A 16298-nucleotide genomic window follows, 5' to 3' on the forward strand; every position below is an offset into this window, starting at 1 on the left:
CTATCGAATGAGAGCAGCAAACATCAGTAATTTGGAGGAATTACGTTACTTACGTATGTTGCAGGAGACTGAGAAATCCTGTTAGCACTAATTACAGCGACTGATCAAGAAAAAACAATGGCTTGGGGACTTAGCGAGGAACCATGTTCAGATCAGTTCGGATCGACACTCCTATTGAAAGAAGCAATTAAAAGACTAAACCGGAGTGAATGAACACTAACGATCAAACTAGATCCAAGTACTTATACTGTAAAAAGGATAAATTCAGATATAAGTACAGAAACGGGACGGGAAGAGATCTCGACTCTAGGTTTTTTTTTCGAAAACGGGGGCTTCCCGGTCTCTGCATCAGAACGATGCATACTGCCATCTTTATAAAAATCAAATAATTTCAACAAGGTATTGCAGTCTCGAAAAAGTAAGTGAAAGCTCACAAAGAGCCAATAAAAACGGCCACAAAAGCCACAACCGGCTGGCACAAACAAGATAGAAAAACTAATTGCCTATCCTATTACATGACCGTCATCCAAACTGATTGAATATATCCCTTGCTACCATCTCCCACCGGATAGATGCAGTAACCAAGCGCTCCCTGGCCTCCATCAGAGTGAGTAGCGACCACATACGGATCAAAACAGTGGCCTGGAAGATAACCTGCAAAAAATGAATATTTGATGTTCTGTTAAAGACGAAATCATTTCTGTAATTCCACACAGCCCACAATAAAGCACATACTCCTACGCGAATGTGGCACGCCGTTTCGAACTCTACCCGTTAAGCCACGTTCCAAATAACAAGCTGACAGAGCTCGGAGGAGTAATATTAAAAGCTATGTGCACCGTCCGCCATAGAACCTTAGCCAACGGGCAATCCAGAAAGAGGTGTTTGATAGTTTCATCCCGATCACAGAAGCTACACCTAGTAGGTCCTGTCCAGTTACGCTTTGCCAGATTATCTTTAGTTAAGATGACTTGTTTATGTACAAACCACATAAACACTTTGATTTTCAACGAAACCTTGACTTTTCAGACATATTTGGAACTAGGAATGGAGTTAGAATTGATTACATCAAGATACATTGATTTAACTATGAACTCCTCAGTCCTAGTAAGGTCCCAGCGCAACTTATCGGGTTGTTGAGACAGCTAAACCTCCATCAGTCTACTCATTAAATGAATCCATGATTCCCAACGATTGCCAACTAGCGTCCTTCTGAATTGATTATTATGGGGGACAAACTGAAGTACTGTTGCAACGTAAGCCTCGCGTCGTTGAACAATACTATAAAGAGACGGGTATTGAAGCGCAAGTGGTGTCTCTCCTAACCAAGTATCCTCCCAGAATCGTGTGCTAGCGCTATTTTCGGCAATAAACTTTGTCCTATTGAAAAAGGCCTCTTTAACTCTCATGAGTCCTTTCCAAAAAGGCGAATCCAGCGGCCTCGCTGTCACCTGGGACAATGTTTTGGATTGGAGATACTTACTACGGAGAATCTGCGCCCATGTGGCCTCAGTCTCAACAGATAACTTATACATCCACTTATTGAGAAGACATCTGTTTTTGACTTCAAGGTTTTCAATCTCAAGACCCCCTCGACTCTAGGTACTACAGAGATGGATATGGATCAACAGCAGCTAGCCCTAGTACCTTACAACGTGGACTCGATCGATGAAGACAGAGGGACGATGATGGTTTGTTTGCTAGAGATCGATCTAGACGTGAAATGGGATATGGATCGATGTGTTTATGATCGCCACGGCTCACGCCGACGGGTAGGGTTTTGGGAATTAATCTGCTGGTTCCTTTCAAGGCAAGGCGCGCGACGGGGCAAGGCGATTCTGCCTCCGGAATCGGCGCTTTCCCATTTTATTTTATTTTTGGGAAAAGCGGCGCTTTTCACTTTTGAGACTACCAGGACCAAAACTCTGCTCGGCTCTACTCTTCGTCCTGAACTATATGCTACTAGTAGAATGCCATTGCGTCCCACGAGCCAACAAATGAATCTATCATAAGCCCTTCAAATTCATCTCTTCGATCAGCTAAATGCATATGCAAAGTTAAAAAAAGAAGAAGCTAGACCCGCCTTGCCGGCTCTTGTCTTTTTCTTTGGCGGGAATACTTCCAATCTACCTATCTTCAATCATGGCAGTACAACAAACATAAGAAATAATAAAAATTACATTCAGATAGTAGATCACCTAGTGAGGACTACAAGCACCAAAGCGGGCCAAAGACGCGCCGTAGTCATCGCCCCTCCCTTGCCATAGCCGGGCAAAACTTGTTGTAGTAGAACAGTCAGAAAGTCGTCATGCCAAGGCCTCATAGGACCAGTGCATCAGAACGACAACCACCGACGTTGAAAAGTAGCATATATCGGAAGGCTCCAACCAGAAGACACACGAATGTAGACGAACTACAACTAGATCCGAGCAAATTCACCAAGAACAGATCCGCCAGAGACACTCCACACGCCCCACCGACGATGGTAGACGTACTACCGGGACAGGGGCTAGGCGGGGATGATATTATTCCATCTTCAGAAAGTCGCCATCGTCTTGTCTTTCTAAGCAGGACACAAACCTTAACAAAACTCAAAGAAACATAAAAAAGCAATGCCCTCCCGCCAGCAAGGGCTGGGATCCACTGCGCTGCCGTGGCCCTAAGGCCAGCGGAGACGAGGCGGACCAGCGGGAGGCAAAGGAACCCTACATTTGTTTAGGGAAGGATGCGTTTGCGTGAGACGGCTGCGTGAGACGGCTCTCTCTTTATTCTATGAGATACGAACCAAGAGATTGTCACAATGTACATCAATAAAGATTGATCAAGAGTGTGGTTGTTCTACACCCAGACACACTACACGTCTACACCCACGATGATCAAAGGGAAAGTTCTGGTTGTACCGCAATACCAGTGTACCCTCCATCCTCACAGTCCATTCTCACATCAAAGTTCGTGCAAGATAAATTCCTCTTTTTTGTTTCTCTCAAATAAATGAACATTTGAAATTCTAGCAAAGATACCAGTTCAATGTTCCATTAAAATTTATAGCGGAATCTCTCTCTATCTCTCTCTCTCTCTAACTTTTTTGCGAGATTAAAAGGGATTTCACTGCTCAAGGGAGAGGGAGACAACGAACCTGACAATGAGTAGTAGGGGTATTAATGAGGGCTGATTCTAACTACGGCACATGTGTGACAATCGGTTTTTACGAGTTTGTGCCCCTCGCGGAGAGGTAACAACCCTACGTCTCGAACCCTGAGGCTATGTTTCTCTGGTGTCTGTTGATTACAAGTGAATGTGAACCCTGTCTCAGAACTTTGGGGCGGCTTATATAAATTCGCCACGCCCCATCATGGCTACGTTACAACTTACAAGGGGAGGTGAAGGATGGACTTTATTACATGCGTTACTGATAACCGATGCTTTAACTATGCATGATGCCACTCATCGTGCTCCTCCAACGCTCCATATCCTGTGTGGTCCCTTTGCCTCCCTTGTCCGAGTGCGAGTGACCATGGCCGAGTGACTGTAGTCCGTCCGAGTGGATGTATAACATCTGAGTGAATTTCCTAAAGAGGGTATTCGAATGTGTTCATGGCCCAGGAGCCTGTTTGTTTACTGATGTGGAGTCTTAGGTGGGTCAAGGATGTCAACTCTGTGACCCCATCCTTAGTATGTGACCCCATCAGGAGATCCTCCAAACAAAGTTGTGGTACATTAGCAAGGCCGAGTTGAGCAAAACTGCCGTACTAGCTTCCAGCCGGCCAAACGTTAATCTATGACTAACGACGATAGTGTGTATATGGCGCTATCCATTTCACACGGACGTCCATCGCTCGATAGAAAGACCCAAAAATTATTATACGAAATGTTTGTTGGTATTTTTAAGATAGTGCCCACCAGTAAGAAATATAGGGCGCACATTAGTAACACTATGGCAATGCATATATATTGCATCACAAATAATCTATTTGTTTTCATAACATCAGAAAGGCATAGAGTTTACAACGCATATATGCATAACTATTGCGAGACCTCACACATGATTTTTAGAGAGTTATCGAGTATGCATTGTGATATTGGGGTTCCTACTGTAGTCAATGTTTCCTCCAATAACTTTTAATGCAGGTCTGGAAGGTGTTGTGTCAAAATGGCCTGAAATTTTGATCCAGGGAGAGTCAGAGGACAATGGGTTTCGTGCCCATCTAGTTCCGAAAGGGCCCGATTGGAGTTTTCAATATTTACCTTAGGGCAAGAAAACAAAGTTTAAGGTTGTAGAGCAAGTTCTTAAGAATTGCATTAATTTTGGCTGCATTATTCGTGGCTCTGTTGAGATTTGGCCAACTTGAGTTAAGAGCTTGAAAGAAAACACGATGCATGTTTCATTAATTTTCGAAATGGAAGATTTTGTTCACCGGGTGCTTGTTTCAATGGTCATCACAGATGTACATTGGTTACGATGTGTCTTAATGATGCGACCCTATGAGCCTAAATAAAGAACCAACCCAATGTGACAAACATGAGATCATTCTACATTAATTCAAGTATAGAACCTGGATCTTGGCCTTGACAACTTTGATGGTGTCGGATAGGTCGACATTGATGCTGAGCATCGTGCCGATGAAGGTCTCGACAAAGAGCTTCATCTGCTGAAATAGAGCACCGAAGGTCAAGAGTAGTTTGAAGGGACATACAGTAGAATCATGCATGCATGGGAAGAGATCTGAACAAGTATGGCCTTTGTTTAGTACGGCTACTAGCTAGTACAAAAGTCAATTCATCAGAGACTAAACCGAGGTGGATGAACACGAGCGAAGAAACTCACTACGCATACGGATACATTAAGTTGAACCCAGAAAGCACAGATCTTATCAGCCATGCAATCTCCCCAAATCAACCCATCGATGGATGGTCATGGTTATAATTAAGAAATACTCCATAAAGGACCATGCAAGTTGTAGAGTTTGAGATCAACGGCAGCTTTAGGTACATAGATGTTATACTGTGATGGATGTCGATGATGACGAAGAAGCGCAAGCGACTGATCGTTGATAGTAAGGCTTGTCTGATAGATATAGATCAAGAGGTGAGTCTGGGGAACAATGTGTTTATATATTGTCACGGCCCACGGGTAGGGTTTCTGGGAACTAATCTGGTTCCTTCAAAGGCAAGGCGCGCGGCGGCGCAAGGCGATTTTGCATCTAGAATCGACGCTTTCCATTTTTTAAACTACTGTCATTCATTTTTTTTTGAACCATGCAGGAGAACTCCATGTGATCATTATAGAAGAAAAAGAAACAAGTACAAGGTCCTAAGCAACATACAGAAAGGCGACCAAAACAAGATCAAGACAAGGGGCAACACAGAGTTATACAAACAAGGATTCAAAGCACTTAGCCCCTGCCTTAAACCATCAAAAGCATCACTCTTGATGAGGTTAACCATAGTGTCCATCGGGACCGACTTGTCCTCAAACACTCTCTTATTATGCTCTTTCCAAACGGACCAAGCGACTAACATTATAGCAGTACTAGATCATTGATGGCGCGCATTGCTGCGCCCATCAATTATATCAATATAACGGTAGGAATTTCAATAATATATATGATTCCAATAAACATATTAGTTTTTTAGGATAAACAAAGTGAAACATATATGTACAAATGTAAGTTCAGTCATAGAATGTGTTCACACACTCTTACATTTTGATGGAAGAATAGTACAAAAATTGTAAAAACAATGCCGTAATCCCTCTTTCCCATGGAAATGGTGAGAAAAATTCGAAAGCTGATGGTTATAATTTTCTCTCCAAAAGCTAGCAGGTCATGGAGGAATCTAAGAGACAATTAACATCATTCCAGATTTAGTACAGTTAATGATAAGACAACATATCTGATAATGGAAAAATGTGTCATTTCGCATGATCAGATAATACTATCATACAAAAAATGACATTGAAAGTATAAAAAATTTGAGACCAAAGAAACAAATGTCTGGAGGCGATGAAAAGGTCTCTTGCAAGTGGGATTATCTTGTGAAATCAATCTTTAAGGAAACATATGAAAGATAAACAGAGAACTTCAATTTGAATTCACTGATTACATATGAAGGTTCTATCCAAATGGTACCATCAACAGAAAAATAGTAGACAAGGTAAAGTCATATCAAGGTTATTCAGATAGCTCCACAAAAACATATCTTTTGCAATATTGTCAATTATCATAAGGTGGGACAACACTGCATAACAAATAAGTAGAACAACAATAACAATCCAGAGTTCAATTGAAAAATAGCACCTTTCCAAATTATGAACCTCAAACTAAAATAAGGTACCCAACTGATTATTGTATAAGTCCATTCATTATTTCTAATAGTGGGTAAGCATGTTTCTGATCTCTTCACAAGACAATTATTGGATACTTCTAAACATAGCTTTAATGTGTTAGAAAAGGTGGCTTGGGAAATTTAATTCATCAAAAAATCATTGATAATATAAATTGTAATATAAGCCTAAATTGTTTGTAATCTTATTTTTAAGGGATTTGAGTGAACGGAAAGGTTGCAGATTAGACTTTTCAAGTACATTGCTACCTACAAGCTGAGCAGAACAAAAACACAAAATATTTCAATTAACTATGATGTTAGTAGGTTTAATAAATTATAGGGTTGCCCAAAAGTATCCAGACATGGAATTACAAAATGATGCATGTTTGTTGATCCAAAAGAATCAAAAAGAAAGACCTTCCAGTCAAAATGATGTCTGCATTCAGGTCCGTGTACTTGAATCGAAGTCAAGCTGCATAGGATGGAAAGCAACATGTAAAGATGGCAAGATCAACATCATTTAAATGGAAGATAACAGTAAAGAAGATGCTACAATTTGTTTCCAAATTTATAACTTTCTACAAAAACGTGCCAGCAGTAGTCGTAATTTTCTTTTAGGTCCATCTAATCACTCTAGCCAGAAATTTATAGTATAAATTATCATATGGGAGATGCAAGCTTTATGTGCCACTATATGGTGCAGTGTTCTCTATTTTGTGTAGTGAGGACTCAAAGTCTATATAGAATAGGCCAAGTACTAAACTTTGCGACAAAATTGGATCTCAGCCTTGTAACAAATGTCACAACAAAAACGTAAAGTTTTTTGAACAAAAACGTAAAGTTGTGTGTTTGGGTTTGATGAATTGCAATAATGTCATACAAAAGTATGCAAGATGTGTCCTACAACATGATGAAAAAAGATGGTTATGATAATATATCCAAACTGTAATGGATAGATAAATCTCCACTCTTATTTACAGTTAAATAAATATTAAAAGAATCAGGGCATCTACAAGCAGAGTAGATATCAGCTCATATGTTGGCACCGTAAAAGTTGGTCTTTCTCCAAGCAAAACATTTCATACAGTAGATAATATAACTTATGCCAATATTATCATAGCAGTCCTAAAAGGATTTGCCTTTTCTGCTTTAAGGGGCCACAATACAGTCTGAATGGCAAACACCCAGGAACTGCTGCATCAAAACCTGAAACCCAACACATAAGAAACACTTTATTAGCAAAAGCCATATCAAAAGGGTAAAACACAATATATGAGTTGGAAGTTAGGGCACAGAGGCAACAATGGTTCTCATTATAATGACATGTCAGGTTAATTTATAAAGGTATGGAGATTAATTCTTCAAATACTAAACATTACTACATCCAGTGATAGAAAGTAGTGATGTAGTCATGTCAACAAAATCTGACCCCTACGGTTTCAACTGGGTTTGTACATTACTACATCCAGATCGTACTACAACCAAATTTGCAGCATGGCATTGATTTCAACTGGGTTTGTTTCTTACAAAGAATCTGTGTAGGCAAAGCAGTAACATGATCCAAAATGCTTACAATCTATAGAACATCAATCAGCTAAAGCACTCGCCCCACGGTTGAACGTGGTGACGCAGATACAAGTGGCGAGCCCGAGGAGGCAGCCAACCAACAACGATATGGCAGAAACGGAAGCGATCAGAGCAGCCCCAGGGGGAGGTGTGATGTGGATCTCGAGTTGGCGAACATCTGCTCTATCACCCCCAGCGATACAGCGCCTGCGTTGCCCAGCACCGGCGTCGACGGTGCCGCCCCCATTGGATCTGACAGGGCATGCTGAAGTCAGACGTGCCCCTAGGGTTTGACGTGGGCGGGGATTAGGCAAGGGAAAAATGCCAAGTGGAGACGGGACGGAGTGAAGGTTTTACATGGACGCGAGCGTGGAGACTTCGGGCGGAAGGGAGGGTTTGCCGGCGGCAGTGTCAGGAGTGCCCAAGGAGAGAGGTCGGGGAGCGGAGGGGGTGCTACGAGATAGGGGACACGAGATAGACCAAGCGGTGGAACATGACGGAAGGGAGAAGAAAGATTGAGCAGTACATGGGCTTTGTGCGGTCGAAAGCCCAATTAACCCCAGATTTCCGACTTTTGTACCGGAGCAGCGTCCCTCAGAACAGTTACCCCAGCTTTGACTCAAAATTGGATCGAATGGCCAAGAAGAAGCAAACCACATGATCGGACGGCCGGAATCATCAGGTGGCTGAGAGGGCTGGGAAAGGGTGCAGTTTTACTGTTCTTAATGGCCTCTCCCGGGTGCAGGGGCAGGCCCCTGTATTGTAAACCACATGGCTCGGTTTTTGCCCCCGGAGTATCATCCACTTAGGACAGCCCGCTAACGTGCATGAAGGAAGATCTGACGGCCAGAAATCAACCAGACACGAAATCGAACGGTTAAAAGGACTGATAGCGTGAGATGACTCGCTTTAGGTGCAGTTATACTGTCCTAAATTGAGCCTCTTCTTGTCTTGCGCCGAGACACCCTCCCTTGCCAAGGTCCACCATTCAATGAAGGTACTGCCGATTGAAGGAGCCACCGCCAAAAGACCGAGCTAGTTTGAGACTCTGTTCCAAAGGATATTAACGACCGCACAACCAGTAAGAAGGTGATCAACATCTTCAAAATGGTTGTGGCAGAAAACACATGAGTCATTATGTGGAAGCCCATGTTTCACACGTTGATCTGCAGTCCAAATCCTCTTATGGGCAGCCAACCAAATAAAAAATTGTCAACGAAGGGGGGCCCAAGATTTTCAAATAGCATTGGCCAAGGTGCAAACAGGAAGTTCCTCAAAGAAAGACAAGTATGTCGACTTAGAGGAGAAATGACCAGATGGCTTGAAAGACCATTTCCACATGTCAACATGATCATGGTCAATCTAGACCTCCTGAATGGCCTCCCAAACATTTAGAAGTTGGAGAAATTTATCAATTCTGAGTGGAGCTTCAAAATCTTTTAGCCACCGACCTCCCATCATAGTAGAAGCGACCGTTCTCCTTGATCTAATGTGCTTCGGGATAGATTCAACTATGTCAGGTGCAATAGAGGTAATATGAACGCCGTCTAACCAAGCATCATACCAAAAGATTGTGCTTTCACCATTTCCTAGAGTCACCATGGCTGCAACATTAAATTTCTCCAATACCATGCCAGGAAGCGGGACTCCCAGATATCTCCATGGCTTGTTAATTTCCACACGGGCGGTCCAAGCCCGCCTCATTTTCACGGCCAAGCTCATGCCCACCAAACTAATCACACCAAGGCCACCGACTTCTCTGGGTCTGCAAACCATTTCCCAATTAACGGGACAATGACCGCCAACGACTTCTTCAGCACCCTTCCAAAGAAAAGCACGACGTATCTTGCCGATTGCCTTCAGGACCCATGGAGGAGTATCAAGTGAGAGGAGATGAAAAATGACAATGGAGGTGAGTACTGGCCGAATAAGCACAAAACGACCACTCTGAGTTAGCATAGCAACCCTCCAAGATGCCAGACTCTCCCTTAGCACGTCAAGAAGCCTATGAAAATCCTCATTTCTTACCTTCTGACAATTTAATGGCAGGCCAAGATAGGTTATTGACATATGGGCGAGCTTGCAGCCAACAAGATTGCAGCAAATAGTTGCAAAGAAATCATCACAATTGATTGGAGATATGGAGCTCTTGATAAGATTGCGGCTCAGCCCTGAGGCACCTCTAAACACCTTCAACAAAGTGAAGGCCACCTGAACATCGGCCGGTAAAGCACGAAGGAAAACAATAACAACATAGGCATAAATCGAAAGCCTTTGAGACACCGTGTCAGGAGGGAAAGCAGGTAAGAGATTCATGCTGTCATCTTTGGCCATCAATAAATTGACAACATGAGTAGCTAGAATTGTTGTCAGCATAAACAGGACGACCTTGCAAAAAAAAAACTTTGGCCATCAATAAATTGACAACATCCATAGCTAGAATGAAAAGCATAGGAGAAAGAGCATCTCCCTGCCTAAGACCACGACCATGCCAAATCTGGGTACCCGGAGCTCCATTAAGGAGAATTCTCGAGGAAGCCGAAGATAAAATAATGGCGATCCAGGCCCTCCACCTCGGCCCAAATCCGTTGGCTCTCAAAATATCCATGAGGTAAGGCCAGTCCACTAAGTCAAATGCTCTAGCCATGTCCAATTTTAGCATGAAGCTGTTGCACCCTTTTGACTTCAGTAATTTGGCAGTTCCACTCACAAGCTGAAAATTATCATGAATGGATCGGTTTTGAAGGAAAGCACCCTAGTTGTTGCTCACCAATTTGACCTTCTCAGGCGCGAGGTGCCTCGCAAGAACTTTTGAGAAGATCTTAGGGAAGCTGTGAAATAGACTTATGGGTCGATAATCCGTGGTCTCCGAGGCACCTTGCCGTTGGGCAGTAAAACAAGAAAGGAATTGTTTAGCTCTGCAAAAGCTTGACCATCAAGTTGAAACAGATTATTGAAAGCGGCTACCTTATCTTGCTTAAGGAGCGACCAACACTTAACATAGAAACCCATTGTGAATCCATCAGGCCCAGGAGCCTTTTCTTTCGGCATGTCCTTAATGGCCTCAAATATTTCTTGTTCCGTGAAGGCCTTCTCAAACTGATTTGGATCAAAACTTTTCATCCCAAGGAAATCCCAATTGAGATCATGAGCTCTCTTAGCAGGACGACCTATTCTTTTTAAAATGTTCAAAGAGAATTGCTTCTATATCATCATGTGGTGTATATATTCATCCCTTCCTTTATATTTGCAATATTTTTTTCTTCTTTTATGGATGGCATGCAAGTGAAAAAAGGATGTGTTTGCGTCCTAGGCTTCAATATAGTTAATCCTAGACCGTTGTCGAGCGGGTCCTCTCCACCGAACATAGCCTAAGATTTTTCTTCAACTCTCTACGAAGCCATGTCTCCTCCAAATTAAGACAACGAGAATCCCCAGCTTGGTCCAGGAATCCAATTATTGTTTTGGCCCAAACAATCTGGTCCTTAATGTTCCCATAAGATTTGGCGCTCCAACTTTGAAGAGCTTTTGCTGTATTTTTGAGCTTCTGGCTGAACCTCATCAAAGGGTTAACAATATTGCACAAGGTAGGATCTGGCCAAGCAGAAGCGACCACCTGCAAAAAACCATCCCGAGAGAGCCAACAAGATTCGAAACGAAACCTATGGTGTCTCACAGCATTGTGGATAGTGGCCAGAAGAAGCGGATAATGGTCTGAAACAGTCGAAGAAATGCCTTGCAAAAAGCAATCCGGAAAAAGATCATGCCATTCAACGGAGCTTAACATACAGTCAATCTTGCTTGGTACCATGTTCTCCTGATCATTTGTCCGTGTGTAAGCATGACCATTTAGTGCAATGTCATGTAGCATAAGGTCATTAACGACTTTTCTGAATTTACCAATCATCCGGTGATTCAGATTGCGATTGTCAAGCTACTGTCATTCTCAAGCTACTCTTCGACTGGAGCCGTGTGAACTCCGGGCATAGGATCTGGCCACTATGGACGAGCTCGTGGCCGGCATGAACCCTACTATGGCGCCGAGGGTCTGTATGGCGCGATTTAAAATCTTCATATTTTTCTTTGCGTCGAAGATGTGTGACAGACTTGTCATATTTTTCTGGCAACTCTTGAAGCAAGTGTTTTCCGTTGAATGTTGTTTTCAAGACATTGTTCATCCCTTCACTCCTCTGGGTTGATATCATGTCGGCACTAAATGAATCTCGCTTATATGCGGTTGCCCACTTCACACGAAATTTGACATGTTGTTAATTCAAGAATTATCCTCGAGGCTATCTTTAACCACATGACATCTTGATTCAAAATGTGCAAACTGACCATTCTTCATATACACACTCCTTGAGTTCCGAAAGAAATTCTGGTTGCTTGGCGGTAACATGACTTAGATGTTTAATAAAATTTTGTTATAGATTCCATAAACAAATGCGATGGCTTGTGTTCGGAATACCTCTTCAATTGCATTGATACTCACAACATACTGATCAGTGAAAATTATTTTTGGATCATTAGCAGACATTGCTTGTAGGAAGGTGCCGAAAAGCCACACAAACGACTCGGTACTTTTGTCGAATATTATATAAGCACCAAAAACAATAGTCTACTTGCGATGGTTAACGCAGATCAGCGGAGTGAATGTAAGGAAAGTAGCAACCGTACATAAATACGTACGGCCGGGAATTTAGATGCCCTCCTCACACCAACTAAATTTGCCACAAAAAGCGTTGATTTGCCATTCTTAAAAACCTGATGTTGGATTTTTTTAGCATTGCCAAATATAAAAGCATCATTAGTAGCTTATGAAAAAACCTCCACCAATAATGCAGGGGCAAATTTTTTTGGTCCAATCATATCGCGAGAGTAGTCACCTGTTGTAAGGTGGGACAACACTGCATAACAAATAAGTAGAACAACAATAACAATCCAGAGTTCAATTGAAAAATAGCACCTCTCCAAATTATGAACCTCAAACTAAAATAAGGTACCCAACTGATTATTGTATAAGTCCATTCATTATTTTTGGTAGTGGGTAAGCATGTTTCTGATCTCTTCACAAGACAATTATTGGATACTTCTAAACATAGCTTTAATGTGTTAGAAAAGGTGGCTTGGGAAATTTAATTCATCAAAAAATCATTGATAATATAAATTGTAATATAAGCCTAAATTGTTTGTATCTTATTTTTAAGGGATTTGAGTGAACGGAGAGGTTGCAGATTAGACTTTTCAAGTACATTGCTACCTACAAGCTGAGAAGAACAAAAACACAAAATATTTCAAATAACTATGATGTTAGTAGGTTTACTAAATTATAGGGTTGCCCAAAAGTATCCAGACATGGAATTACAAAATGATGCATGTTTGTTGATCCAAAAGAATCAAAAAGAAAGACCTTCCAGTCAAAATGATGTCTGCATTCAGGTCTGTGTACTTGAATCGAAGTCAAGCTGCATAGGATGGAAAGCAACATGTAAAGATGACAAGATCAACATCATTTAAATGGAAGATAACAGTAAAGAAGATGCTACAATTTGTTTCCAAATTTATAACTTTCTACAAAAACGTGCCAGTAGTCGTAATTTTCTTTTAGGTCCATCTAATCACTCTAGCCAGAAATTTATAGTATAAATTATCATATGGGAGATGCAAGCTTTATGTGCCACTATATGGTGCAGTGTTCTCTATTTTGTGTAGTGAGGACTCAAAGTCTATATAGAATAGGCCAAGTACTAAACTTTGTGACAAAATTGGATCTCAGCCTTGTAACAAATGTCACAACAAAAACGTAAAGTTTTTTGAACAAAAACGTAAAGTTGTGTGTTTGGGTTTGATGAATTGCAATAGTGTCATACAAAAGTATGCAAGATGTGTCCTACAACATGATGAAAAAAGATGGTTATGATAATATATCCAAACTGTAATGGATAGATAAATCTCCACTCTTATTTACAGTTAAATAAATATTAAAAGAATCAGGGCATCTACAAGCAGAGTAGATATCAGCTCATATGTTGGCACCGTAAAAGTTGGTCTTTCTCCAAGCAAAACATTTCATAAAGTAGATGATATAACTTATGCCAATATTATCATAGCAGTCCTAAAAGGATTTGCCTTTTCTGCTTTAAGGGGCCACAATACAGTCTGAATGGCAAACACCCAGGAACTGCTGCATCAAAACCTGAAACCCAACACATAAGAAACACTTTATTAGCAAAAGCCATATCAAAAGGGTAAAACACAATATATGAGTTGGAAGTTAGGGCACAGAGGCAACAATGGTTCTCATTATAATGACATGTCAGGTTAATTTATAAAGGTATGGAGATTAATTCTTCAAATACTAAACATTACTACATCCAGTGATAGAAAGTAGTGATGTAGTCATGTCAACAAAATCTGACCCCTACGGTTTCAACTGGGTTTGTACATTACTACATCCAGATCGTACTACAACCAAATTTGCAGCATGGCATTGATTTCAACTGGGTTTGTTTCTTACAAAGAATCTGTGTAGGCAAAGCAGTAACATGATCCAAAATGCTTACAATCTATAGAACATCAATCAGCTAAAGCACTCGCCCCACGGTTGAACGTGGTGACGCAGATACAAGTGGCGAGCCCGAGGAGGCAGCCAACCAACAACGATATGGCAGAAACGGAAGCGATCAGAGCAGCCCCAGGGGGAGGTGTGATGTGGATCTCGAGTTGGCGAACATCTGCTCTATCACCCCCAGCGATACAGCGCCTGCGTTGCCCAGCACCGGCGTCGACGGTGCCGCCCCCATTGGATCTGACAGGGCATGCTGAAGTCAGACGTGCCCCTAGGGTTTGACGTGGGCGGGGATTAGGCAAGGGAAAAATGCTAAGTGGAGACGGGACGGAGCGAAGGTTTTACATGGACGCGAGCGTGGAGACTTCGGGCGGAAGGAAGGGTTTGCCGGCGGCAGTGTCAGGAGTGCCCAAGGAGAGAGGTCGGGGAGCGGAGGGGGCGCTACGAGATAGGGGACACGAGATAGGCCAAGCGGTGGAACGTGACGGAAGGGAGAAGAAAGATCGAGCAGTACATGGGCTTTGTGCGGTCGAAAGCCCAATTAACCCCAGATTTCCGACTTTTGTACCGGAGCAGCGTCCCTCAGAACAGTTACCCCAGCTTCGACTCAAAATTGGATCGAATGGCCAAGAAGAAGCAAACCACATGATCGGACGGCCGGAATCATCAGGTGGCTGAAAGGGCTGGGAAAGGGTGCGGTTTTACTGTTCTTAATGGCCTCTCGCGGGTGTAGGGGCAGGCCCCTGTATTGTAAACCACATGGCTCGGTTTTTTCCCCCGGAGTAGCATCCACTTAGGACAGCCTGCTAACGTGCATGAAGGAAGATCTGACGGCCAGAAATCAACCAGACACGAAATCGAACGGTTAAAAGGACTGATAGCATGAGATGACTCGCTTTAGGTGCGGTTATACTGTCCTAAATTGAGCCTCTTCTTGTCTTGCGCCGAGACACCCTCCCTTGCCAAGGTCCACCATTCAATGAAGGTACTGCCGATTGAAGGAGCCACCGCCAAAAGACCGAGCTAGTTTGAGACTCTGTTCCAAAGGATATTAACGACCGCACAACCAGTAAGAAGGTGATCAACATCTTCAAAATGGTTGTGGCAGAAAACACATGAGTCATTATGTGGAAGCCCATGTTTCACACGTTGATCTGCAGTCCAAATCCTCTTATGGGCAGCCAACCAAATTAAAAATTGTCAACGAAGGGGGGCCCAAGATTTTCAAATAGCATTGGCCAAGGTGCAAACAGGAAGTTCCTCAAAGAAAGACAAGTATGTCGACTTAGAGGAGAAATGACCAGATGGCTTGAAAGACCATTTCCACATGTCAACATGATCATGGTCAATCTAGACCTCCTGAATGGCCTCCCAAACATTTAGAAGTTGGAGAAATTTATCAATTCTGAGTGGAGCTTCAAAATCTTTTAGCCACCGACCTCCCATCATAGTAGAAGCGACCGTTCTCCTTGATCTAATGTGCTTCGGGATAGATTCAACCATGTCAGGTGCAATAGAGGTAATATGAACGCCGTCTAACCAAGCATCATACCAAAAGATTGTGCTTTCACCATTTCCTAGAGTCACCATGGCTGCAACATTAAATTTCTCCAATACCATGCCAGGAAGCGGGACTCCCAGATATCTCCATGGCTTGTTAATTTCCACACGGGCGGTCCAAGCCCGCCTCATTTTCACGGCCAAGCTCATGCCCACCAAACTAATCACACCAAGGCCACCGACTTCTCTAGGTCTGCAAACCATTTCCCACTTAACGGGACAATAACCGCCAACGACTTCTTCAGCACCCTTCCAAAGAAAAGTACAACATATCTTGCCG

This window comes from Triticum urartu, chromosome 7A, assembly GCF_056163025.1.
Source record: "Triticum urartu cultivar PI428250 chromosome 7A, HENAU_Tu73, whole genome shotgun sequence".
Lineage (NCBI taxonomy): Eukaryota > Viridiplantae > Streptophyta > Magnoliopsida > Poales > Poaceae > Triticum > Triticum urartu.